The sequence below is a fragment of the Bos javanicus genome, chromosome X (assembly GCF_032452875.1).
Source record: "Bos javanicus breed banteng chromosome X, ARS-OSU_banteng_1.0, whole genome shotgun sequence".
In the NCBI taxonomy this organism is placed as follows: Eukaryota; Metazoa; Chordata; class Mammalia; order Artiodactyla; family Bovidae; genus Bos; species Bos javanicus.
Window position 1 is genome coordinate 3,480,850 of NC_083897.1, and position 18,803 is coordinate 3,499,652.

Below are 18,803 nucleotides of genomic sequence, written 5' to 3' on the forward strand. Positions count from 1 at the left end.
CTTTGAGACCTTAGTCCTAATCTAGACAAGATGCAGAGAAAATGGAAAAGTCAAAAGGGTGACCAGTCCTCATGCTGGAATCCAGTGTTCCAATAAAACTCACTCCTCGGAGTTAGCAACATTCAAAAGTTCTCCAGTAACGGCTGGCTTTAAATAAAATCGCCAAGTGCAGGAGACCACGTGTAAAGAAGAGGTGAGTCCCACGCACCAAGACTACCTGACTTCGCGTTCGGCGACAGCGGTTTCTCCTACCGCCTGGGCCTCTCCAAACTGCTCTTCCCTGGCCCCGCTCCCCCCAACCCAAATTCAGAACCCCGTGCCATGGGTGGGCCCTGTCGTACCAGTCAGGTTGGGGACAGTTTGATTCCACACGCGCTGGAAACCTCTAGCGAGACTCTTGACAAATCCCTGAAGCCCAGGACCGGGTCACAGGGGGGCGGGGGCGGCGGCGCCCGGCTGCTGGTTAATTGGAGGAGTGCACCGGAGCCGGGGGTGAAGCTGAGCATCCGGCCTTTGGCCTGTGGATGGTACCGGAGAGGGCACCTTTAGTTCCCACTAGTGAGACGCCACTGTCAGCGTACCCCAGGGGAATGCCTCGAGTGACCTCGGCGGCCGAAGCGAGCTCTGGCGTGGGTGCCACAGCCGACCCTAGTGCGGCGCCACGGCCGGGGGAGGTGCGGCAAGGTCTAGGGTGAAAGGAGAGGACCAGGGGAAGAGCCCCGGCGCATCTCTGGGAACCCTGACTCTGCAGGGGCAGGCGGAGCGACCCAGGCCTCCTGAGCATCCCCTCCCCAATCCTCGCCGTGGGTCCCGCGTGGCCCTGTCTACAGGCACCCAGCTCCCAGCTCCCGTAGGCCAGGCCGGCCGGCCCACCGATACGCAGCGGGACGTGGCTGCCGCTCTGCAAGCAGAGCGGAGGGCATTTACCGGGATCCTGGGGTGCTGCTGCGTCTCCACCCGGGTGTCTGCTGGCGTACCCCGGTTGCCGCTACTGCCACCGCGTCTTTCCAATCGCCGCAGTCTCGACCGGCAAAGCTCCCAGTCGCTTCCTACGATTGTAGCCCGCGAGGCCAGCTGTTGAGTGGCTCGCGTCGAGCGCACGGGGAGCAGAAGCGTCCCCGCTGCATCCAAGTCGGCGACGCAAGCGCGCGTCCCGGTGCCAACGCCCCGTGCGCCCCTCGCCCCGCCGAAGCCCCAGCGAGCTCGCGCAGCCGCCTCCCGGCTACTGGCTGCGGACTCCCGGCTTCAGGCTCGCCCGCCTGCCGGCCAGCTCCCCTTGGTGGGCTTTAGCCTAGCCAATTGCCTTCCCTCATGGACTCCGCCCCCCTCGCTGCCATCCCTCAACTTGCCCTCAGGACCAATGGCAACAATAGACTAGTCCCGCCCCTTGGATTCCCCGGGGGCCAATCGCCTTCTCCTGAGAATCAATTCAAGTAACCCCGCCCCTCTCGTGCGGCAGAGCCCGAGCCAAAGTTTATCCCACGGTGCGGTTGCTCCTGAGGATTGCAAGGCTTTGCCGGGCTCCCCCAACCCCCCACCCCTGAACGAAGTTACAGCGATTTAGAGCCTGCAACTCACCTGGTCTGCAGACCGCGACGCGAGCCAGTTGCTTTGAATAAAGTAGTATAAGAAAGCGATCGGGAGAGGTACCATGCACCTCATTCATCCCTAAGGCAAGACTGCTGAGAAATGTGCACCCGCTTGGCCAGAACTTACACATCACAGGGTCAGCAGGAACCTCGAAGGTCGCACTGACTCTACCCTCGCACTGGTTGGTTTCGCTTTGGGTTTTTGGTTTTCTTTTCCCACGTACAGGGTCCCTGCCCTCTAGTCTGAACAACTTCCAGTGACAAGAACGCACTAGCCCCACAGACTGCTGCTTGTGTCTCTGCCTCATAGCTTGAGGCCAAGTGAAACCAGCCCCCTAGTTGCTGCTGCTAAGTCACTTCAGTCGTGTCCGACTGTGTGTGACCCTGTAGATGGCAGCCCACCAGGGTCCCCCGTCCCTGGGATTCTCCAGGCAAGAACACTGGAGTGGGTTGCCATTTCCTTCTCCAACGCATGAAAGTGAAAAGTGAAAGGGAAGTCTCTCAGTCGTGTCCGACTCTTCGCGACCCCATGACTGCAGCCCACCAGGCTCCTCCGTCCATGTGATTTTCCAGGTAAGAGTACTGGAGTGGGGTGCCATCGCCTTCTCAGAGCCCCCTGGTAACTTCACACAAAACTAAATTTGCCCCTCTTCCCAATGGTGGTCCAACAATTTGAAGAAAAATCTGGTCCCACAATTCTACCAGACTAGAGTCTACTCCAGAGACCCAGGTTCAAGGCTCTGCTTTCAGTTTAAGCCAATTCCTTTATATCTTTCAAAAGTAGAAGGCTGGAACTGGGTCTAACCTCCCTCCCACCCCTCCACAACCCCAGGGCACAGACCCTTCTGCACCATCTTGTCCCTTGTCCAGACACTAGATTCTTCTCCTCTAGCTTCTTAAGGATGGCATTTGCTTTCTTGGCTGCCATATCACATGGCCAGTGTGTATTACATTTGTTGTCAACTCACCCCGGGGGCTATGTCTCACTTCTACTGCTATCACAAGACTGTTTTCTACTTCATTAGCTGGTAAATGTCATCGAGTTTTGATTCAGGAGGGGGGTGCTAATTTCACTCTCTTCTATGGAGACCTCTTTGCCTGCTAATTCTGTCCTAAATATTTCTACATTCCTGCTTGCTACCTAACTGCCTTGCTCTGGTTCCCATGCTGTTTTCACAACTGCTAAAGAGCTTCCTAACCTGGCCCCTTGCCTCTAGCCTTGCGCCCTCCTAGCTGGCCCCTCAAAGCTCCTCTCCTCATCCATTTTACACCAGAAGTCAGAGTTGTCCTTAAACACAAATATAATCACACCACCACACTCTAACTTCAAAGCCCATCCCAGCTTCAAATCCTTTTTTACTTCCTTTCTGCTCTCCTTTGCTTTCAGGATAAGATCCAAAACCCATGGCAAAGCATATATAAAATCCTTGGGGATCTGGCCTCAGCCTCATTTCCAGTGGTTCCACCTCCACCACAGAGCACTGTACACTTCAGGTCAAAAACTCCCTGTTGTTTTTCAAATGATCCATGGTCTCCAACACTTCTATGCCTTTGGTACAAAGTCTAGAATAACCTGCTTCCCACCCTCCTAATCCTGACCTGCAACACTCTGATGTCTTTTTTTTAATTGAAGTTGACTTACAATATTGTGTTACTTTCTTTTCCATTATACGTTATTATAATATATTGAATATAGTTCCCTGTGCTATACAGTAAGTCCTTGTTTATTTTATATATAGGAGTATATATCTATTCATCTCGAACTCCTAATTCATCCCTCCCTCCTTTACCCTTTGGTAACCATAAGTTTGTTTTCTATGTCTATCTTTTTCTGTCTTATAAATAATTTCATTTGTATTATTTCTTTAGATTTCACATATAAGTTATATCATATAATATTTGTCTGACTTACTTCACTTAATATAATAATCTCTAGGTCCATCCATGTTATTGCAATTGGCGTTATTTCATTCTTTTTTATGGCCAAGTAATAATATTCCATTATGTGTGTGTATGTGTATATATGTGTGTATATGTGTGTATACACCACATCTTTTTAATCCATTCATCTGTTGATGGACATTTAGGTTGCTTTCATGTTTGGGCTATTGTAAATAGCACTGCAATGAACATTGGGATTCATGTTATTTTTTTAAATTATGGTGTCTGAAGAAAAGCTATATGTTATAAAAATGAATCAGTTGGAATCACACAACAACTTCAGTATTAAAGGGGCCTTTTAAGCTAATGAAATCAAACCCCACCCTAGATGCTAGAATGACTGTGTGAGCAGTTTTTCAGGTTCTTTACAAAGTTCTTAGCTCCCTGGCCTCTGAAAACAGGTTTTGTTCTTACTCCTAAAATATATGGCTTTGCCTGGCTAAGTGCTTTGAGGGGCACCCAGAATGCTTCTCTGTCCATGTTTTCCCTCTAGGCTTAGATGTGTCCTTGGGATCCTCTCTTTCAAAATGCAGATCCCTTTTGTAAGATCCAATGCTAACATTTATTAGTTATTAACCCTTAGCATAAGGTAAAGCAGCATAGCTTAATTTAAAAAATTAAGCAAACTCCAGGAGATAGTGAAGGACAGGGAGCCTGGCATGCTGCAGTCCATGGGGTCGCAAAGAGTCAGACAGGACTTAGCGACTGAACAAGAACAACCAAAATGAACAGGAGTTTTCAAAGCATTTTCATTTAGTCATATTTGATCCTCATAGTAACCTCAGTAAATATCCTGATTTCCATTTCACAGGGGAGGAAGCTAAGATTCATTTTGGTTAAATCACTCCTCAATGTATTTAAACTCCAGCTCCACTATGAACTTTCAGCAAGTAACCATGCCACTCTAGCCTCAGTTTCCCAATCAATAAATTCAAATAATTTGCTTTTCAAGGTTTCTTTCAGCTCAGTCTCTAATCCCTTATCTCTTGCTGGCTGAGATCAAGGAACTGGGGGCCTGGGCATTTTCACAGTGGCAGGAAATAATTTTGGCACTAGAGGTACGTTTCGGAAAGGACAAGCTCTGGTGGAATGCCAAAGCAGGCAGCATGAGAGCAGTGAATACTAGAAGCAAGACGATCTGAGAAAGGAAAGACAAGGGGCCCTGAACTCCAAACTCACCTACTTGCTAAGCTATAATACAACCACTGGGATTCCAATTGTGAATTCAACATTCCAACTTGTTTCCTTTCATGATTAAAGAATCTTTTCTGCAAACTTTAATTAAAGTTGGCTTTGGCAAACAATTTTATCATATTCAGACAATAATTACTGCAATAAATTACATAAAGAAATCTATTGTGTCCACTGCTTGTTCCACACAGCAAAAGGGCCGATAAGAAATTGCAGCTGAAGGAAGTCATTTGGAAGGAAAACCAACAGGCAAATAGATGCATTCTAATAATTTATGCAAGTCCACTGATGACACCCACCCCCTCCCCCACTCCATCATTCACTGACGACTAGAGGGGCACCGAGAAGCAGCCAATCTAAGGGCTATGCATTTGCTTAATCTTACCACCAAAATACAGGCTTTACGCCTAATATAAAAGGAATTTAAGATACCAGGTGAAAGTGGTGATCTTTAAACTGGCTGTGCAAGAAACTGAAAGCTAATTCTTAAGATGATATGCCTACTTAATAGTTTGTTCTTTTTGGAGTGATTAAAAACCTGTTTAATTACAGTAGAATTAGTTTGGGCTTCCAGACACCTAATCACTTTTCCAGTAAATAGCTCTGAAGTCAGAATAAATAACACTAACCTACTTCCCTGAGTTCTTACAATTAATTAATTGATTTTAAAAGGTTTCGGAAGTTTCATAAAACAGTGGCCTAGGAATTAGGAGACCTAAATTTAGTGCAGGCTCTGCCCTTAATAGCTGTGTGGCCTAGGTGGTTGACTTTACTTCTCTGGGGCTTAGCTTCTCCACCTGTAAAATAAAGGGGAATTGGGCTAGACAGTCTCCGTACTTTGGGTCTAACATTATAATAATACTCTAGGACTCACCATCATTATAGCCTTTTCTCTTAGTAGCTTAAGACCACAAAAATCTACTTTTGGTTTTCCAGTTTTCCTAAAATTGGATTCCTGGAAAAATTTCCAAAATGTCTGCCTGTTTCCCAGACACAGTCACTTAGGCATACTGACCCCAACCAAACTTTCCAAGTATGAATAGAGAAAAATATAATAAAGATCCAGAAAGAAGAAAAAAATAGAATCTAGACTTTCACACTCATGAACAAGTAAATGGAAGCCATTTCTTAGTAACTGCAGACCCACACTTTTTTCTTCCCAACTATTTTCCATGCTTTTCTTTTCCACAGATTTTATTACTCTTTCTTTTCCCTAATGTAAATCTGGGGCCCTCATTACCAGCTTTAAAAACACTCACTATGACTATTTATAAGAGGACTTGAGATGTTTAAAGGGAAAATAACATTATATGGAGCGGAAGAAAAGCAGAATACAAAATTTTATGTACAATATAATCTCAACTGGGCTAGAAAATGGTCCATATGCTGAAGACTGGATGGCCATACACCAAAAGGTTAATAGGCTGGTCTTTAGCTGGCATAATCCAGGGTTAGATTTTCCCCTTCACATTAGCTTTTTTTTTTTTTTTACCCTCAATTAGCGTGTATTGTGTTTGTTAAAGATAATATATAATATATGTATGTGTATATATAGCGTGTCTTTAGCAAAAGGAGGAAGAGTGACTCCTTTTTATAGACATCATAGAGGCATAGAGTAGTGGTTAAAATGGTGGGATTCAACCTCTCTGAGACTCCATTTCCCCCTCTATAAAATGGCAATAATACTAATAAAGGACCTACTTCATAGAGTTATTTTCCAGATTAAATAAGCTACTCCATGTAAGTGCTTAGAGCAATGCCTGGCACCATTATTTGCCATTATTTAAAATGTTAAACCTGGAGAAGGAAATGGCAACCCACTCCAGTACTATTGCCTGGAAAATCCCATGGACAGAGGAGCATGGTAGGCTACAGTCTATGGGGTCACAAAGAGTCGGACATGACTGAGCGACTTCACTTTCACTTTCAAAATGTTAAATGTGACTATGCTCCAGTAAAAAATGCTAAACATTTACTGTAAATATAATGTGTGCAAGTGGTGAGAAAAAAAAAAAAACGTACAGAAGACTTTAAAAAGTAAAGTGAAAAAGTAGAAATAGTTTTCCCTCTTTAACCCTCAGCCTCACTCACTGTCAACAGCTTCTTATGTAGACTTCCAGAATTTTTAAGGGCAGGCACACACAGAATCATAGCATTCATGTTATTTTCACCTTGTTTTTTAACTTAATGATCTTTTTTGGAGATCTTTCCATAGCAGAACATCTAGATTTACTCCTTTTTTATTGTGGTTAAAAGACACATAGGGCTTCCCCCGTGGCTCAGAGGTAAAGAATCTACCTGCAATGCAGAGATGCAGGAGATCCAGGTTCGATCCCTGGGTCAGCAATATCCCCTGAAGGAGGGTATTGCAACCCATTCCAGTATTCTTGCCTGAAAAATCCCAATGGACAGGGCAGCCTGGTGGGCTACAATCCATAGGGTCACAAAGAGTCAGACACGACTGAAGCAACTGAGCACACAGCACACACAAAAGACACAACATAAAGTGTATCATCTCAACCATTTTTAAGTGTATAGTTCAATAGTGTTAAGTAGGTCAACACTGTTTGTGAAACAGATCTCAAGAGCTTTTTCATCTTGCAAATCTGAACTTTTATATCCATTCAACAACTCTTCTTTCTCCTTCCTCCAGCCCCTGGTAACAGCCATTCTACTTTCTGTTTGTATGAATTTAGATAGCTCATAGACGTGGGATCATACAGTACTTTTTGTGACTGGCTAATTTCCCTCAGCAAAATGCCCTCAAGCTGCATCCATTGTGTAATATGTGACAAGATTTCCTTCTTTTTTAAGGCTGAATAATATTCCACTGTATGTATATGCCACATTTTGCTTATCCATTTATGTGTCAGTGGGCATGTGGGTTGCTTCCAGCTCCTGGTTATTGTGAATAGTGCTGTTATTAACGTGGATGTACAAACATCTCTTTGAGAACTCATTTTCACTTCTTTTGGATACATATCTGGCAGTGGGGTTACTGGATCACATGATAATTCTATTTTTAATTTTCTTGAGGAACCTCTATCTTATTTTCCCCAGCAGCTGAGCCACTCTGTACATTCTCAACAACACTGTACAAGGGTTCCAGTTTCTCTACATGTTCACCAATAGTTGTTATTTCCTGTTTTTTTAAAATAATAGTTCTTCTAATGTACGTAAGGTGATTTCCTCCTTATTTCTAACAGTTACATAGTGCTTTGTAATGTGGAAAAATCTCTATCAATGGACAGTTTGACCCTGGTCTTCAGGTATTTCAAATAATGCTGCAGTGAACACCCATATATCTTTATATACATGTGGAGTACTTGTAGCAAAGGAATTGCCAGGATAAAGTGTATGTGCTATTTTTGGAGGGGGGGGGGTGCTGCAGATTTCAGAAGTTTCAACTGGTATCTTTCAGTGAATATATTAATGCTTTTGATTTAAAATAGTAAAAAAAAATGTATGTGCTTTTTGGGTAACTTTTTATTATAAAATAATTTCAGACTTACCAAAAAAGTTGCAGGAACATCCATGTTCCTTTCATCCAGCTTCCTCTATTGTTAATAGTCAATTTATCATTTCCTTTCAATATATATGCATATTTCTCTTTTTTCTAAACCACTTGGGAGTAAATTTTAGCTATGATGTTCCTTTAACCCTAAATATTTGAGCATGTATCTCTCAGAACAAAACAAATATTTCTCTTACATAAGTACAGTGCAACTATTAAAATCAGAAAATTAATATTGATAAAATAGTATTATCTAGCCTACAGAAAATATTCCTAGTTCTCCTATTGTACAAATAGTATTTCTGTATCAAAAAAGAACTGGCAGGAGTGGGGCAGTTCCAGGATATAATTCAGGATCAGACATTGCATTTGTCATTTCCACCTGGCCTCCAAAAGTTCCTAAGACTGTTTTTGCCTTTCATGACCATGACAGTCTTTTCATTATTTATTATTATTATTTGGAAGCAATCACAAACTTACAGAAAAGTTGGAAATACAATATAGAATGTCCTGAATTTTTCCTCCTGAACCATTTGAGTACTCTCACCAGCCTATGCCCGATCATCCCTGAATAATATTGTGTATATTTTTTTAACCAACAAAGATATTTTCCTATCTAGCTATGATACCACCACCATCATCAGGAAATTCACATTAATAGATTACTAACATCGAATCCTCAGGTCCCATTCAAGTTTCATCAGTTGTCCCCAATGGGTCTATTATGGCAAAAGGATCCAGTTCAGACCTGTATGGTGCTTTTAGTTGTCATGTCTCCTCCATCTCCTTCATTGTGGAAGAGTTCCTTGGTCTTTCATTGACTTTTAAGACCTCGGCACTTCTTAAAATTTTATTTTTAATTGGAGGATAACTGCTTTACAATATTGTGTTGGCTTCTGCCATACAACAACATCAATTAGCCATAAGTATACATTTACTCCCTCCCTCTTGAACCTCGCTTCCACTCCCCCGATCCTGCCCTTCTAGGTCGTCACAGAGCACCAGGTTGAGCTGTTATACAGCAACTTCCCACTAGCTATCTGTTTTACATATAAGACTTAGGAATTTTTTAAAACTCTGAGCGGGTTGTTTTGAAGAATGTCCCTCAATTTGGGTTTGCCTGATGTTTGCTCATGATTAGATTCAGGTTACACATCTTTGTGAGGCCTATGACAGAAGTGACACTGTACACTTCATTCTGTCAGGTGGAGCGTGATTTCAGTGCATCCTGTTACTGGTGATGTTCGTTCTGATCGCTTGACTAAAGTGATATGTGCCAGGCTTCTTCACTGTGAAATTATTCTTTGCAATTAATTTTTTGTGGAGAAGTCCTTTGAGACTGTGCAAATCTTCCATTTCTCATCAAACTTTCAATTTATTCATCTGTTAATTTATATCAGTGTAGACTTATGTCTTCCTATTTTATTCAGTGGGTTATAATCCATTACGATCATTGCTTACTTTGACGCCCAAGTTATCCTTGATCTGACCACTGGGGACCCCTTCAAGAAGGCTTTTGTGTCCCTTCGATGTGTCCTCATCATTCTTTGTGCACTTCCTTATTTTCTGGTACAAGATAGTCCAGGTTCATCTTATACTTTCATTTATCCAGTCCTGAAACCAGCCATTGTTCTGAGACGTGGTTCTCTTTCGTGGAAAATAGTATTTGGAAGCCAAATCTGGGCACTAGGTATAGATAATGCCATTGTTGTGTTGCTGCTCCCTGACTCTCTAGAAGCTTCTTTTACACACTTTTATTCACATGCTTACACACACACAATACTCACAGATTTTATATCTCTATCTCTATCTATCTGGCCATGAGTTCACTCTGCTATATTCGAACCAACACCATAAAATTCATTCTAGCTTTCTCCCTTCCCATATTTGTAACAATTTATGATAATGAGGAAACTTTCTATTATTCTGAACACATTTTCTCATTTTATCAATCACCCTTATGCAATTGATGGAGAAGGAAATGGCAACCCACTCCAGTGTTCTTGCCTGGAGAATCCCAGGGATGGGGGAGCCTGGTGGGCTGCCGTCTACGGGGTCGCACAGAGTTGGACACGACTGAAGTGACTTAGCGGTATGCAATTGAACTGGGAGGTTTCTTTTTCATTTTTAATAATAACTACCATTTATTGACTGCTTATCATGTGCCAAGCACTGTCATATTGCTTGACAGCCAAAATTTTATTTACTTCTCACAAGTATACCTTGTGAGACAAGCATGATATCCCCATTTTAGAGAGGAAACTGAGGCATAGAAAGGGTAATTTGCTCAAGGTACAATAGCTAATTAAAATTAAGCCTGCCTGATTCAAACAAAGATCTAGATGACCTCCTAAGCACCATGCTATGCTAAGTCGCTTCAGTGGTGTCTGACTTTTTGCGACCCTACAGATTGTAGCCCACCAGACCTCTGCCCATGGGGATTCTCCAGGAAATAATATTGGAGTGGGTTGCCTGGAATCCTCCAGGGGATCTTCCCGACCCAGGGACGGAACCTGAGTCTCTCATGTTTCCTGCATTGGCAGACAGGTTCTTTACCACTAGTGCCACCTGGGCAGCCCCCTAAACACTATACTATTCTCTTTTTTTTTTTTGCCTTTTTTTTTTCACTGTGGTAACAACACTTAACATGAGATCTGTCCTCTCAACATATTTTTAAGGTTACAGTAGACTATTGGTCTAACGGTCATACTATTCAGGTATGACCTACATCAAATCCCTTACAATTATACAGTGGAAGTAACAAATGGATTCATGGGAGTAGATCTGATAGAGTGGCTGAAGAACTATGGACAGAGGTTCATGACATTGTACAGGAGGCAGTGATCAAGACCATCCACAAGAAAAAGAAATGCAAAAAGGCAAAATAGTTGTCTAAGGAGGCCTTACAAATAGCTGAGAAAAGTGAAAGGCAAAGGAGAAAAGGAAAGATATACCCATCTGAATGCAGAGTTCCAAAGAATAGCAAGGAAAAATAAGAAAACCTTTCTCAGTGATCAATGCAAACAAATAGAGGAAAACAACAGAACGGGAATGACTAGGGATCTCTTCAAGAAAATTAGAGATACAAAGGAACATTTCATACAAAGATGGGCACAATAAAGGACAGAAACTATATGGACCTAACTGAAGCAGAAGACATTAAGAAGAAGTGGCAAGAATACACAGAAGAACTATACAAAAAAGATCTTAATCTCAGATAGCCATGATTGTATGATCGTTCATCTAGAGCCAGACATCCTGGAGTGTGAAGTCAAGTGGGCCTTAGGAAGCATCACTACAAACAGCTAGTGGAGGTGATGAAATTCCAGTTGAGCTATTTCAAATCCTAAAAGATGATGCTGTGAAAGTGCTACACTCAATAAACCAGAAAATTTGGAAAACTCATCAGTGGCCACAGGACTGGAAAAGGTCAGTTTCCATTCCAATCCCAAAGAAAGGCAATGCCAAAGAATGTTCACACCACCACACAATTGCATTCATCTCACATGTTCACAAAGTAATGCTCAAAGTTCTCCAAGTGAGGCTTTAAAAGTATGTGAACCGAGACCTTCCAGATGTTCAAGCTGGATTTAGAAAAGGCAGAGGAACCAAAGATCATATTGCCAACATCCACTGGATCATAAAGCAAGAGAGTTCCAGAAAAACATCTACTTTTCCTTTATTGACTATGGCAAAGCCTTTGACTGTGTGGATCACAACAAACTGTGGAAAATTCTTAAAGAGATGGGAATACCAGACTACCTTACTGGCCTCCTGAGAAATCTGTATACAGGTCAAGAAGCAACAGTTAGACCGGACATGAATCAACAGACTGGTTCCAAATTGGGAAAGGAGTACGTCAAGACTATATGTTGTCACCCTGCTTATTTAACTTATATGCAGAGTACATCATGTGACATGCCAGACTGGATGAAGTACAAGCTGGAATCAAGATTGCTGGGGGAAATATCAATAACCTCAGATATGCAGATGACACCACCCTTATGGCAGAAAGCGAAGAGGAACTAAAGAGCCTCTTGAGGAAAGTGAAAGAGGAGAGTGAAAAACCTGGCCTAAATTCAACATTCAAAAAACTAAGATCATGGCATCCAACCTCATCACTTCATAGCAAATAGATGGTAAAAGAATGGAAACAGTGAGAAACTTTATCTTGGGGGCTCCGAAAACACTGCAGATGGTGACTGCAGCCATGAAATTAAAAGATGCTTGCTCCTTGGAAGAAAGGCTATGACAAACCTAGACAGCATATTAAAAAGCAGAGACATTACTTTGCCAACAAACGCCCATCTTGTCAAAGCCATGGTTTTTCCAGTAGTCATGTATGAATGTGAGAGTTAGGCTATAAAGAAAGCTGAATGCTGAATAATTGCTGCTTTTGAACTGTGGTGTTGGAAAAGACTCTTGAGAGTCCCCTGGACTGCAAGGAGGTCCAACTAGTCAATCCTAAAGGAAATCAGTCCTGAATATTGATTGGGAGGACTGATACTGAAGCTGAAGCTCCAATACTTTGGCCATGGGAAGAGCTGACTCACTGGAAAAGATCCTGATGCTGGGAAAGATTGAAGGCAGGAGGAAAAGGGGATGACAGAGGATGAGGTGGTTGGATGGCATCACCAACCTGATGGTCATGAGTTTGAGCAAGTTATGGGAGTTGGTGACGGACAGAGAAGCCTGACGTGCTGCAGTCCATGATGTCTCAAAGAGTCAGACACAACTGAATTACTGAACTGAACTGACAGTAGACTATAAGCACAAAGTTGTACAGCAGATCCCTAGAACTTACTCCTCTTACATTAGTGTATGTGCCATGTGTGCTCAGTTGCTTCAGTTGCATCTGACTCTTTGTAATCCCATGGAATGTAGCCCCAGGCTTCTCTGTCCATAGATTTTCCAGGCAAGAATATCGGAGTAGGTTGCCATGCCCTCCTCCAGGGGATCTTCCCAACCCAGTCATCGAACCTGTGTCTCCCACATCTCCTGTATTGCAGAAGGATTCTTTACCCACTGAGCCACCTGGGAAGCTCACTTATCTTACATAACAAAAACTATATATTCTTTAAAAGCCCCTCCACATTCCGTACTCCCCCAAACCCCTGACTACCACCATTTTACTGTCTTTTTCCATGAAGCTGACTACTTTAGATACTCATCTAAGTAGAAGCATGTGGTATTTGTCCTTCTGTGACTGGCTTATTTCACTTACCATAATGTTCTCAGGATTTATTCATGCTGTTGCATATGGCAGGTTTCATTATATTTTAAGGCTGAATAATATTCCATTGTATATGTGTGTATATGCATATGTGTGCAACATTTTCTTTATCCCTTCCTCTATCAATCAATACTTATGCCGTTTCTATACCTTGAAAGTGAGTTAGTCATTCAGTCATGTCCGACTCCTTGTGACCCCATGGACTCTAGCAGGCCAGGTTCCTCTGTCCATGGGATTTCCCAGGTGAGAATACTGGAGTGAGTTGCCAGTTCCTTCTCCGAGGTATCTTCCCAATCCAGGGATTGAACCCAGGTCTCCTGCATTGCAGGCAGTGTCTTTACCATTTGTTCTATATCTTGGCTATTATAAATAATGCTGCAGTGAACATGGGAAAATAGACACCTCTTTGAGATGTCAATTTCAATTCTTTTGGATACAAAGCCAGAAGGGGCACTGCAGAATCATATGGCCCTTCTATTGATTTTTTTTTTTTTTTGAGAGAACTCCATATTGTTTTCCATAGTGACTGCACATTCCCATCAAAAGAGCACAAGGATTCCAATTTCTCTACGTTCTGGCCAACACTTCTTATCTGTTGTCTTTTTGATAATAGCCATCCTAACAGAGGTGAGGTAATTTTGATTTGCAGTTCCATCATGATTAGTTGGGCTTCTCAGGTAGCTCAGCAGGGGAGTTACAGCAATGCAGGAGACCCCAGTTCCATTCCTGGGTGGAGAAGATCCCCTGGAGGGAGGGCATGGCAACCCACTCCAGTATTCTTGCCTGGAGAATCCCCATGGACAGAGGAGCCTGGAGTCACAAAGAGTTGGACATGACTGAGCGATCAAGCACAGCACAGCATATGATTAGTTATGTTGAATAGTTTTTCATATATTTGTATATATTCTTTAAAAACATGAAAAGGCAGAAAACAGACTTTATTCCAAAACAGACTTTTAAAAGATGCTGTTAAAGAAAAGGACACGTTATGTTACTAACGCATATGTTTTTCACGATTTCTAAGTTTTCCTTCTCCAAGGCGAGCACTCCAGCCAAGCTTTCACGGGTTGTGTTCAAAGTCCTTGGCCCATAAAAATCTGGCCTCACTCTTCTTCCCGAGGGGGCCTCTCAAGTCTTCTGAGCCAGGCAGTAAGAAGGGCTACAAGGCAGGTGACTGCTGTGGGTCCATAGGGTCCTAGGCTGGTGCCCACTGGCATTTCCAGGAAGGACCCCCCCATGCAGGGCTGTCCGCTGTGTGCCAGCAGCACGCAGAGATGACTGAGTGAATAAGATCTCTGAAGACCAGACGTGACACCAGAAGCCGTCGTGTGTCCCCTGGAAGGAGCCAAGATAAGCCGATCATCCTCGACCTGCCAGGGCCACTCAGCCCTGGGTTTGGCGGATAATGGCAGCATCTGTACAGCGTGCCTCACCCTGGGCTGGGTTGGGGTGGGGGCAGGGACCAACTCCGGCACTTCTGGTCGCCCAGCTCCAGGCTGCACAGAGCATGGCCCAGGGCATGGAGGACCCTGACACTCTCAGGCCCCATTCAGAGCCCCGCGGCTGCCCTTGCTGAGCAGGCAAATGGTCCTGTGGCCAGGGCCAGGCTCCAAAGGATCAAGGAGGAGGTTCAGATGAGGGACTTGACCAGAGTCACCATGTGATCCACACCACATGCCATGCCCACGGGCTCCCCAGGAATAGTCACCCTCCATGGGAAGTACTGGTCTTCCACCCGGGCACCCTTGGATGTTCTTGCCTCACACAAACAGCTCTCCTCTGTTGGTCAGGGCAGCAAAATGGCTGAGTCCACAGCGAATGCAGGAAACCTGGACTCCTGGGTTGAACTCCGTCAGGCCAAAGACAGTGGGTGGAATCATTTCTGAAAGACCAGTTTCCAGGAGGTTTGGTCCCTTCCCAAGAATTCCGTAGCCCCAGACAAAAACGTGTCCTTCTCTGTTTAATACAGCACAGCCTGTCCCCCGCCTCCCACCCCCCACAGCCTGCTTCACCCACGCCACTCCTGAGAAGGGCAAGCACCAGGGGGACGTTCACCTGTCTGGAGTCAGTGACAGAGGCAAGCTACAGGTACTCAGAGTTCCCCCACCTGAAGAAGCCCCCACTGGCCAACACGACCAGGCAGCAGTCCCCATAGGTATCCACCTGGATGACGTTCACTTCAGCAAGATCTCCGCCCAGCTTGGTGGGCATGCTGGTGATGTCATAGTGACCCAGACCTGTTTGCACACCTGTGACCAGGCCACAAGAATACACTTATCCTTTATCCGTCAGGAACAGACTATGGTCCTGACCACAGGCGACCTGGACTATCTGTCCATCGAAGTCCTGCATCCTATGGACTTTGTGACTTTCACTATAATTTCGTTTTCCACCACCTTTCTTCCACACTGCCTGTAAGAATTATTCCCCATGCTGAAGACTCCTTCACCATCTGTCAGGACAAGCAAGTGGGCTTTACCACAGGAGACCTGCAGCACCTGCATCTCCTGAGGTCTGTCCAGCAGCAGTGGCACAGGTGAGGGCTCCAAAACACTCTTATCCCCTCATTTTATCTTCCCGGCTCCTGTGAAATCTGAGCTGAGAATCTTTGTTGAGCCTCATACCCCAAACTTTCATTAATATCCTTGGTTTTAGAGGACAGTGAATCCATAACCACAGGCAGCAGATGAAATCTTTTGGCCCAGCTCCAGGCGGTGGGGCACAGCCTGGATCCTGCAGCATGGGGCTGGGGTCCATAGCTGGGCAGCACGAAGGTGGGCACGCCTAGCACCCAGGAGAAGCTGAAACCCCGCACGAAGATTCGATCAGCATGAGTCACACGCTCGCCCACGTAGTAGAACACGGGCGCATCGGCCTTGGCTTCCGCCGCCTCGCATCGGCTCCACGAGCGCCCAGCAGCTGTCCATTGTCCGCGCGCCGGCCCCAGCCCTTTCAGCCGGCAGCCCAGCCGAGCCCCCGCTGCCAGCGCTGCCAGCGCCACTCTCTGTTTCATGCCTTAACAGCCTGTATATATTCCTTGAAGAAATGTCTATTTAAGTCCTTTGTCTGCTTTATACTTTGATTATTTGATTTTTTTTTTTTTTGCTGTTGAGTTGTAGAAGTTTCTCATATATTTGGTATATTAACCCCTTACCAGATATATGGTTTGCAAATATTTTCTCCCATTCCATAGGTTGTCTTTTGACTCTTTAATGCAGTGAAGCTTTTTAGTTTGATGCAGTCTCATTTGTCTGTTTTTGCTTTTGTTCCTTATGCTTTCGACGTCATATCCATGAAATGACTGCCAAGACCCATGTTATGAAACTTTTCCCCTATGTCTTTTTTTTTAACTGCTGTTTCTGGTCTTACACTTAAATCTTTAATCCATTTTTAGTTGATTTTGTGTATGCTGTAACACAAGGGTCCAATTTCATTCTTTTGCATGTCTAGTTTTCCCAACACCATTTGGGTTTTTATTTTGTTGTTTTCAATGTTTTAATTTTTATTTTTTACTGCTTTGTCTTATTTTTTGATGTTTATAAGATTTTTTTTCCCTTAAGTTATTACAAAATATTAGCTATATTCCCTGTGTCCTAACACTGTTTGCCAAAGAGACCATCCTTTCCTCATTGTGTACTCTTGTTGACTATAAGTATGTTGATATATTGTTGGACTCTCAATTATGTTCCCCTGGTGTATGTCTATTTTTATGCCAGTACCATACTGTTTTAATTACTGTCACTTTGTAATGTGTTTTGAAATCAAGACATATGATGCCTCCAGCTTTTTCCTTCTTTCTCAAGATTGCTTTGGCTATTCAAGATCCCTTGTGGTTCCATATGAATTTTAGGATTGTTTTACTATTTCTGTAAAAAAGTGCCATTGGGGTGTTAATAGGGATTGCATTGAATCTATAGATCACTTTGGATATAATGGATATTTTTCTCTAAGATGGCCCTCAAGAATCCCTTCCCAGTGGTATTCATTCACTTGTGTATCACTTCCCCTTAAATGTGAGCTCAATCTAGTTAATCACTTCTAATGATAGAATATGGCAAAAATTATGAGATGTCACTTCTAAGATTAGGTTACAAGAAAACTCTGACTTCTCTCTAATTTTCTCTCTCCTTCTTTCTCTCTCTCTCTCTCTCTTCCTCTCAGGGAACCTAAATGCCTATAAAGAGGCCCATATGGCAAGGAGCTGAGGGAGGCTTCTAACCAACAAGCATGGAGGAACTGAGGCCCTCAGTCAACAGCCCATGAGGAACTAAATCCTGGTAACAATAACATGAATGTACCTGGAATCAGATTCTTCCTCAGTTGAAACTTCAAATGGGAGCTTTGTCAGCCTCTGAGTCAGAAGCACTCAGCTAGGCTGTGCCCAGATTCCTGACACACAAAACTGATATGATAAATGTTTGTTGGCAGTTCCCTGACAATCCAGTAGTTAAGACTTCATGCTTCCACTGCAGGGGGCACAGGTTTGAACCCTGGTAGGGAAACAAAGATTCCCATATCCCTCACAGCCAAAACTAAATAACTTAAAAAATTAAAATTAAAAAATAAATGTTTGTTGTTCTAAATCACTGAGTTTGGGAGTAAATTGTTATGCAGAAATAGGTAACCAGCACAGTAACCAATTTCCATTGTCACTCTCCTGACACTATGTCTGCTTCCCTTGCTTGGAGCCTCTCATTCTCCATTACCAGCTGCTCCCCTACATAGATTTCCTCTTCATCCCTCTCAGGTTCTGACTCCTCACATCAGGCTGCCCCTCCCTGACAATACCTGCATCCACTTGTTTAGACTCAGATCCACCCTCTGCAGGGACACGTCCTCACTCTGTTGGATCTCCAAGACCCCAGTCTGCACCCCACAACACTCCCCACCATGGATGTCCACCTTGCTCCATCTCACCTAATGGCTTTAGGACTGGATTTTTCAGGAAGGTTAGGCAAAAGGACAGTTGTTGTTTAGTCGCTTAGTCCTATCTGACTCTTTGTGACCCCATAGACTGCAGCATGACAGGTTTGCCCTTCTTTGGGGTTGGAATGAAAACTGAGCTTTTCCAGTGTGTGCGTTTTGATTTTTAACATATATATATATTGTCAAGTTATCTTCCAAAAATCTTACATCAATTTATACTCTAGTCTCTCTCCTTCACCCTGTCCTTTCCTCATCTCATAGAATGCTCATTGGTTTTTTCTTTCTCGTACTGTTTCTAGGTCTCATCCCAATGAAATGTCAAATGGTTCAATTCTTAAAACCCTTGCTGGGTTTCTCTGAACTGGCATGTCTAAATAGAGAGCTTGTTATTGTTGCTTTGTTAAGTCCC

General features: G+C 43.6%; 1 pseudogene; it reads right to left on the reverse strand.

Moving 5' to 3' along the window:
• Positions 1-15,098: 15,098 nt before the first annotated feature.
• On the reverse strand, positions 15,099-16,894 carry LOC133242306 (RCC1-like G exchanging factor-like protein; annotated as a pseudogene).
• Positions 16,895-18,803: the final 1,909 nt, after the last annotated feature.